Here is a 9,809-nt window from a genome sequence, read left to right as displayed (position 1 = left end):
TTGCTTAGATATAGTATGACTCATCTGATTCGGACCCAGATAAGTCAAAACAAGGACTTGGGCAAGTGTTTAGGGCTCTAGGTCTCTGGTGATAAATATCTGGGTCAGCCCATTTAACAGAGTGTGTAAAGCTTTTCATTAACTTTTTATTGCTTATTGGTCAACATGTATTGTCTTTTCTTACCACTCAGTTTTAAAAATCAACAAATAGGACAGAACAAAACATTATTTTTATGCTATGGTCAACTAGTGTTTACTGGCAAACCCAAGAAATTGGTAAGAGTGGGGTTGGTTTTGAATTAGTATCAGCATAAATTAGCGGAACATAGATGTTTGTAAACTTTTGGATTCGCCTGTCTACTGAAGTTTTAGATGAAGAATCTCCCTCCTTAAATGTCACATATCTGTTCTTCAGTCATTTGTGGCCTTTAGAAAGGCTCCGTTAATTACAGCTATAATAGTGTTCATGCCTGTGTTGAATCGCACGATGTCTGGCACAATTCAACTGTGGAACTAGGTAGAGAGAATCTGACTGGCAGTACATTGGAAAGGTTTGATGCATATCCCATAGTCATAAAGCCTTGAATGAAGATGAAGGCTAAGAGAGCAAAAGTTATGTAACTCTTCAAACATGAATACTAAATGTACAATTCTGGGAAATCATGTCAAATTCCATTATACTGATGTGTTTATTTGATTCACTAGAAGACAACGAATGACTTGTGTTTGGAACATAGTCTTCCTTCCCAAAGTTATATTGACTTCTTATACTGACATTTTTTAAACATGTACAGACAATTTTCCCTGGAAAGTAACATATACACACAGACAGACACACACACACACACACAGACACATATATCAGAGATTTTGTCAATGTTCAAATATAAAAGGCACAGCACTATTTTCAAATATAACAGTGTAGTGTTTTTATTTTAGCTCTGCACAAAGAGCATACAGCATGTATGTGTAAATACGTGTACAAATGTGTGTTCAACTGTGTTATACACAATGCCACAGTGGCCTGCTCTACTTCAGCTTGCTCTTTACTGCGCTACACTTCACAGAGAGCTTTTCATGCTGCCTCTTCAGAATGTCTAGTTGGCTCTGCAGGTCCTTGCATGCATCCTTCACCTTCTCAAAATCTTGGAGCAGCGCAGGTTGTCTGCACGCAGCTTGTCCTTAGCTATCATTACCCCTGCCAGAGCTTTCAGCTTGTTGCCGATCATTACCTTTATCTTGGCCAGATCGGCTAGTTTGGCCTGGATCTCCAGCTCCACAAAGTTGATTGTTTCCTTGAGAAGTGACTGAAACTGAGAGTGGAGGTACACAACACTGAGATTATTTTCTATGCCTTCAAGACTCTACTGTGTAATACATCTTCCCATCCTACTCTGTGGTAATACATTTACTGCATTTTCAGTTGTAAATGGGGGCTCGAAATTTCCAAGGTTTGTGGTGGGATTTATGGGATGGGTGTTGTTATGTTTTCACTTCTACTGGCTATCCAAAAAGTCAACAAAAGTTGCCCCCACATTAGTCTTAATCTACTGAGTTTAATAGGACATCATACCTCTCTAGTGCTGGTAATTCCTTTCTTTATTTGAATAATCTCCTCTTTATACTCCATGATCAGAGTCTTATAATTCTCATTTTCAAACTTCAGTTTTTCACCTACAGACCCCTTTGTCCTCTCCTCCAGTTCTCTAATAGTTTCTTCCCGGCTTTGTACCCTCATCTGCAGTGCAAGGTTCCGTATTTTTGCAGCAGTGAGCTTTTTCTCAGTCTTCTGCTCAGCTGCAAAGAGCCGTTTCACCTCAACAAGAGCTGCCCGCTTCCCCAGCTGCCGGGCGAGAGCCGCAACGACTACTTATTGCATCATCATGATGAAGGCTTGATATTCACAGTCCCACTGCTTCTTCTTCTCCTGGCACTGGGGCCGGAGTTCTTCAGCTTGCTGCTGGATTTGCACTGCGACTGCAACTTTAGGTCCTCTAGAATTTTCAGCTGGTCCTTGTAGCCATGGCGACTCCGCCTTGTACACACGGGCATTACCACATTTTCCCTTTCCAAACAGTCAGCTATTATCATCTGCTGCTCGCTGCTCAACTGGCAGAGTTCATCCCTTTCTGACAGGAGGCTCTGCAGAAGCGCTTGGTGTTCCTTATACTCAGCTTCAAGGTTACAACTCTCCATCTCCAGCTGTCATGAAATCCATCCAGACCAGGCTTCTGTAGCTGTTCATCTGAACCTAAAATTACGGGGCAGAGTTATACTAAAGAATCATCCAGTTCTATTAGTTAACAGATGGCAACTGCTGATTTTGTCCTCTTGAAACTGAGCTATGTTCAGCTGAGAAGGCTCTGTTTAAAAATATATTACAGCCATTAAAATGAAACCATATGTTAAAAACCAACAGGAATGAATTGGCATGTAATTTTCTCTGGAATGTATAGACTTTATAGTTCTTTACCTTTTTTTTTCTCTGAAATGGTAGTGGATGGCCACCATTGATTGGAGGTAGAACAAGTGGAGCAAAATGTGTGCTGTCTTTAGTTTCTGGACTGTGCACACCCACATCAAGAGCCTAAACAAAGTATACAAGGTTTTTTTCCACACTAGAATCTACATACTGACACACAAACACACATAACCATACACAATCTTCCATAAGGCCAAACAACTTTTTATTAAAACGTACTTAAAATGTATTCTATTTTTTCCATTCTTGAGGCAGCAGTACAAATATTTTTAAGGTATCCCATAGAATGTAAAGACTCAAAAACACATGCGCCTACATTTCAGCTTTTAAATAAATTATGGATACAAATATCTGAACATTGTTTGCTTTCTGAGCACTGTGGTTTGGTCTTATTGGTGGCAGCTTTGTGCAGCCACCTTTCTGCTTTTCCATATCTACTGGCACCTCTCGTCTTTTGATGTGAATTCTAAAGATCGATAAGCCTTTTATTTTGGGGGGAACAGACCTCAGCCAATTACAATAAGCAGCACCTAAGCAAATGTGTACCATGGGAATGGTGAAGCTAGCACAGTACAGCAGCTAATATTAGCTAACCAGTTAGCTAGATTGTAGCGTACTTTTTAAACCTTCTAGTTTAAAATATTTTAACCACCGAGTACAGGTGGAGTGTGGACAAACACTAGCTAGCCACAAATCACTTACACAGCAGCGTGCGATTGACTGCGCCAGTACCCGCTCCTATTGCCTTAACAGCCTTATGAATATTCAGGAACTTTCCACAGCTCTCTCTGACCTCAGTGAGAAAGCCTCCTTCCTATTGGCTGTGCCAGTTCTCTGTATGACGCAGAGGTGTTTTGAATATTCATAGTGGTTTTAGAAGAAACCCTCTGATACAGATAGAAATAGAAATAGAGTTTACTGCTGTGTATATACCCTCCGAACACTATATTCTAAATATCTACTGCTGTGTAGAGTGTAACGGTAATTTGTGTACTGTCCCTTTAAGTTGCGTTTTACGTAAAATGCGTGTGCATGTATGCCACGCAGAAGAGGACTTTTTGTTGTACTGTACATGACGGACCATACTGGACCCAACACTTCTTTTGTTCTTAATTTAATTCCTCTATTGACGTGTTTATGAGTTTTGGACATTTCTACAGTTCATGTATGCACTGTCAACAGGATTACAAGAGCAAGCCTATGTCACATATTGAATAAACTGACAAGATTACTCCAAAACTGAGTTGAGTCTGACTTGCGTCTCCTCCACGTGCTTTACAGGCTTCTCTCTACCAGTTCCAAAGCTCTCTGCTAATCTGGGTTGGAGTATAATGTAAATAGGATTAACTCCAAACGCTACAAGAGGCACCTCATGGTTGCACAGTTAGAGTCCATTCTGCCACCATCCACATTTTTAGACATTTTCCAGCTCTTTATCAGTGGTTTGCTTCTGACCAAATGACTGCAGCTACCAAGATATTTTGGGTGGCTGACCACTATGCAGTGACATTGACATGCTGGAAATCTCCAGCCACCCTGCTGGGCACGGCACACTTGCAACACTCACTATCTCAGTGCCTCCACTGTGCTGATGCTTTGAAAGTATATGTTCCATGCTAATAACTCTGAAAAATGTACAACTTATTTAATTAGTCTACTATTGCATATTGAAGACTGTACAGCCAACAGTGCATGGGTATGCTCAAATGAAATGTGGCCAGAGTTCCTCAGTGTGTTGAAGGTTTATGAAGAGTAACATTAACATCTCAGGAAATGTTTGAGATACCATGCTTGTCCCTGGTCTAATTCTCTCACAAGCAAATATATTAATAAAGCACAACTAAAGCAAAGGCAGAATTTTGGGAACTGTTAGTGAAAGACAACAGAGTAGCATACAAGGATAGAAGAATAACATAAGAGAAAAAATGAATGTATATATCACTAGCCTAAGACCCTTTAAACATAAGAAATACTGAGAGCTAAAACTAATACATGCATATGTTGTTCATTTATTGCCTCATCAAAAAACAGGCCAACACCAGGATGTTATTACAAGATGGCGCTGGTGAGGTCGGCTGCCGTCACGACTGCTCCGTCCACACCTGGCACTTTTTTCACTATTTTTTTCACTCTTTTCACTATCTCTGTCATCTCTAAAACCCTCCTCTCTGCATCATAACGTGCATCTCATACAGCAGAGATGCTCTTATTTCTCTTGATCTACATAACACTCACCTCAAGCCGTCTCTAACCCCGGACCCAAGATGGCCGACGGAGATCCTGAGGGAGAACAAAGGATGTGATGCGAGTAAACGGCCTCGAAGAAAGCGAGCTGGCATCAGGAACAGGCTGAGGACTTGGGCACACCGAGCTCCCTTACCTAGCATCCTGCTAGCCAATGTCCAGCCTCTGGACAACAAGCTCGACAACCTCCAGGTCCCTCCAGTTCCAGAGGGACATTCAGGACTGCAACCTACTCTGCTTCACCGAATCATGGCTGAACCCAGCGGTACCAAGCCAAGCTACCGCATGGACAGGACGGCAGATTCGGGGAAGTCGAGAGGCGGTGGAGTGTGTGTGATGGTAAACAACAGCTGGTGCAACGATGTCAGTGTTGTTACTCTTGCCCGCTCCTGCTCATCCAACCTGGAGCTGCTCGCCCTCAAGTTTCGTCCCTTCTACATTCCTCATGAGTTCACCTCGGTCATCGTCGACACTGTGTACATTCCACCTCAGGCCAACCCAGACACTGCACTGTGTGAACTTCATGAGGCTCTCACACAGTTTCAGGTACAACACCGGGATGCTGCACTTATCCTGGTCGGGGATTTCAACAGTGCTAACCTCAAGCGTGCAGTGTCCAACCTTTAGCAGCACGTAACCTTCCCCACCAGGGGAAATAGGACACCAGACCACTGCTACACCCCATACAAGGACAGCTACAATGCACGAGCTCATCCACCATTTGGTGAGTCGGACCACACCGCCATCTTCCTCATACCAAAATATAAACAAAGGCTGAAACGGCAAACTCCGGTTCAGAGGGAGGTCGCGCACTGGACAGACCAATCGGTGGCCGCTCTGCAGGATGCTCTGGATGACGCGGACTGGAACATGTTCCGGCGCAGCACTGATGATGTCAGCAAGTATACGGAAGCAGTAGTAGGGTTTATTGGGAAACTGGTGGATGATACGATCTCAAAAGCCACCATCAAGATGTTTCCCAACCAGACACCCTGGGTGGACAAAACCATCTGCGAGGATCTGAACTCTCGCACTGCTGCCTACAACATGGGGATCATCAGCGGGAACATGGATGAGTACAAGTCTGGGGCATACGGAGTGCGCAGGTGGTGAGAGAGGCGAAGTGGTGCTACGGGAGGAAACTAGAATCACAGTTCCAGCAGAGTGGCTCTAGATTCCTGTGGCAGGGGCTACGGATAATCAGGGATTACAAGAGCCCACCCTCCAGACTGATGACCAGGGACTAGATAGCATCTGCTGTAGAGTCCTCAAAGCATGTGCATACCAGCTAGCCCCGGTATTTACCGACATCTTCAACTTCTCCCTGATGCTTGGTATTGTCCCATCCAGCTTCAAGCGATCCACCATCGTCGCTGTCCCAAAGAAATCTCGACCTTCCGGCCTCAACAACTACCGCCCTGTTGCCCTCACATTGGTCGTGATGAAGTGCTTTGAAAAGCTGGTCAGAGACTTCATCACCTCTTCACTGCCAGCCTCCATGGACCCACTGCAGTTTGGATACAGCCACAACCGCTTCACTGATGATGCAATTACACATCTGCTTCAGACCATACTGACCCACCTGGACAAAGGGAGGGGTAATTATGTTAAAATGCTGTTTGTTGACTACAATTCAGCATTTAACACTATCATCCTCTCCCTACTAACTACTAAGTTGGAGGATCTAGGACTGCATCCATCCCTGTGTGACTGGATCTCCAACTTCCTAACAGACAGACCACAATTAGTACAGGTGGGCAAATGCGTCTCATGCACCCTCCCCCTCAGCACTGGAGCTCCTCAGGGTTGTGTCCTAAGCCCCCTGCTCTACTCACTGTACACCCACGACTGCGTGGCCACTTCCAGCTCTACCATCATTGTCAAGTTCGCTGACGATACCGTTGTCATGGGCCTGATCTCGGAAAACAACGAGAGGGCCTACCTGGAGGAGAAAATAATCTCCTCCTACACATCAGCAAGACAAAGGTGCTGATTGTGGACTGCAGCAAGAAGCAGGAGTGGCACTATCAACCTCTGAGGATCAACGGAACCACAGTGGAGAGAGTTGACAGTTTCAGGTACCTCGGAGTTCACATCTCGCAGGACCTGTCCTGGTCCCACCACACCAACTCCCTGGCAAAGAAGGCTCGTCAGCATCTTTACCAACTCAGACACCTAAGAGACTTCAGACTGCCCTCCAAGGTGCTTCTACACCTGCACTATCGAGAGCATCCTCACGGGGAAAATCACAGTCTGGTTTGGGAACAGCACCAAGCAGGACAGACAAGCACTCCAGAGGGTGGCGCATTCAGCAGAGCGCATCACTCATACGGAACTTCCTGACCTGCAGACCATCTACTACAAGCGGTGCCAGACCAAGGACCCCACCCATCCCAACAATAGTCTCTTCTCTCTGTTGACGTCAGGGAAGTGCTTTCGCTCCCTGAAGACCAACACAGAGAGACTGAAGAGGAGTTTCTTCCCGCAGGCCATTTGGGCCCTGAATCAGGGCAACTGATGAACTGTGGGGACCACTCTGTGTACCACTCTGTGTACTGTGTAAAAAGACTGCAATAACTGTAAACTGTAAATTGTAAGAAAAACTGGAAATTCTACAGTGTCTATATACAAATATACACACACACACACACACACACACACACAGACACACACATATATATATATATACATATATATATATTACACTGTGTATATATACATGTTATACAAATATTGTAATCCTTGCATCTCTCCTCAGCTCGAACAGAACAGTCACAAAGGCATTTCACTGCAAGTTAGACCATGTATGATTATGTACGTGACAAACTTTGAAACTATTTTATTCACCTTCCCACAATAGGAAATGTTATGAGTAGCTAAGAAAGTGATCGCAAGATATGTTTAATTAAATAATCTAAAGAACACATTTATTTTAGATTTTCATTGTGTGCGATAAAGGAGCAAGAAAGCTTCTCCCTAGGGATGATGACGACACAAGATGTAGTCTCGCGCGGAAGCCTTCAGTGCGGATGTGGGACGTGCATCAGATGTTACGACCACAAAACGGGGTTTACCGCGCAAGAGTGTTTACCACAAGTGAGGATTTCCTGTGTACAGGTGTTAACCACACAGGTATTTAACTAAAGATTCACAGCTGGATCACACCTCAGCTTGTGTGGGTTGATCTGCTTTGATCCACCAGACGGTGAGCAGCTGATATGTTTACATATAAAACGTTGGCTTGGGATTCGGTCCGCTGACCTAAGGTCGGGCCTGTATGTTATGTAGAAGCTAGCTTACTGTCTAAGTAATGAAATGGAATTCCAACAGTTACGATTTATCTTTATTTTGTGTAAACACATCCGTTAGTTTGCTGAATGCCCGCTAACTCTTAGAAATTTTCTCATTCTGGGTCCATGCTTGTTAGCTAGCTCTCCTAGCTTCGCTAACGTCTGTAGCTACAACGCTAGCTAGGTTAACTGGAAATGTAGCCTATCGGAGTATGATGGTTATTTCTACATGGGATCCTCAATTCCCCAGAAATGATGTTTAGATCCATGTGGCTTGTTACATATGAAAGATAAATGCTTTAATCCATATTCACCTTGTAGCGCTATTTCTGCTAAGTTAGCAACAGCTATCGGGCCTACATCAGCTCTCCTTCCATAACACAACATCAATAGTCACGAAGAGGAGTGTTTGTGCTCTTATAGACTTTAATCTAAGAAGTGTGAGGCCTTCTGCACTAATGCTTGTGCTTGATCAGTGTCTCATCCTTCACGCATTATGATGACTGTTCAGATACTCTAAACCAGATCCATGTAGAGAGAGATCTCGGAAGTTATCATCAAATATTAGCAGTGCAGTTGTACACAAAAGTCGAGACTGACCAATTTTGCTTTTCACAAAGTTTACTGCCTCAGTTTATTAGATGTTTATATGGTACAGCTAAGTACAATTAAGCATTTCAGACTAATGTTTCACCTTGGCATGCTGGATATTAGCTTCTGGGCAAAGTCTTGACTGATGGCAACCCATTCTTGCCTAATCAGTGCTTGGAGTTGATCACAATTTCTGCATTTGTCCACCTTCTTTTTGAGGATTGACCACAGGCAAAATCTTGAGCAAACCCACTCCCTTGGATGAGAAGCAACCCCATACATGAATGGTGTCAGGATGCCTCACTGTTGGCATGACACAGGACTCATGGTAGCGCTCAGCTTTTCTTCTCCAGACAATCATTTGTCTAGATGTCCCAAACAGTCTGAAGGGGGCTTCATCAGAGAAAATAACTTTACCCCAGTCATCTGCCGTCCAATCCCTATACTTCCTGCAGAATATCAGTCTGTCCTTGATGTTTTTTCTGGGAGAGAAGTGGCATCTTTGTGGCCCTTCTTGACACCAAGCCATTCTCCAAAAGCCTTCACCTCACTGTGTGTGCAGATGCACTCACACCTGCATTCTGCCATTCCTGAGCAAGCTCTGCACTGGTGGTGACCTGATCTTGTAGCTACATCCTCCTTAGGAGATGGTCCTGGCACTTGCTTGACTTTGAGTGCTCTGAAGCCTTCTTCACTGCAATTGAACCTCTCTCCTTGAAGTACTTGATTCAATAAATGGTTGATTTAGGTGCTGTCTTAAAAGCAGCAATTTCCTTGTCTTTGAAGACCTTTTGTTGCAATGCAATGATAAATATACGTGTGAAAACACCCAGTTAACATAATAATAAACAGTTAGCTACCCAGCTCAAATAATTTGGGTTTGGTGCTTCTAACAGTAATGTAATAAATATAGCTAACTAACCATAAACCTGACATCGTGTGTGACCTGTTTAACACAACAATGTCAGCTGAACAAGGTTAATTCAGATATGTGGCTGCGAACGTTATCTTCTAATTGTTCAGCTAGCGCTAGCTAGTAATATAGTAAACCAATGTTAACTGTGTAGATAGCTCGCATAGGCTAATATTCATGAATATTAGGACAGCTACACGGTTATCTTAAGTCTAACTAACCTAGATAAGCTACCAATATTCAGCAGAGTTCCGAGTAAACGTTACTTTGTTTCCTGGCTAGGATAGCT

The sequence above is a fragment of the Electrophorus electricus genome, chromosome 5 (assembly GCF_013358815.1).
Source record: "Electrophorus electricus isolate fEleEle1 chromosome 5, fEleEle1.pri, whole genome shotgun sequence".
Taxonomy (NCBI): Eukaryota; Metazoa; Chordata; class Actinopteri; order Gymnotiformes; family Gymnotidae; genus Electrophorus; species Electrophorus electricus.
The sequence above is the reverse complement of the archived record's forward strand: the minus strand, read 5'-3'. Positions refer to the sequence as shown.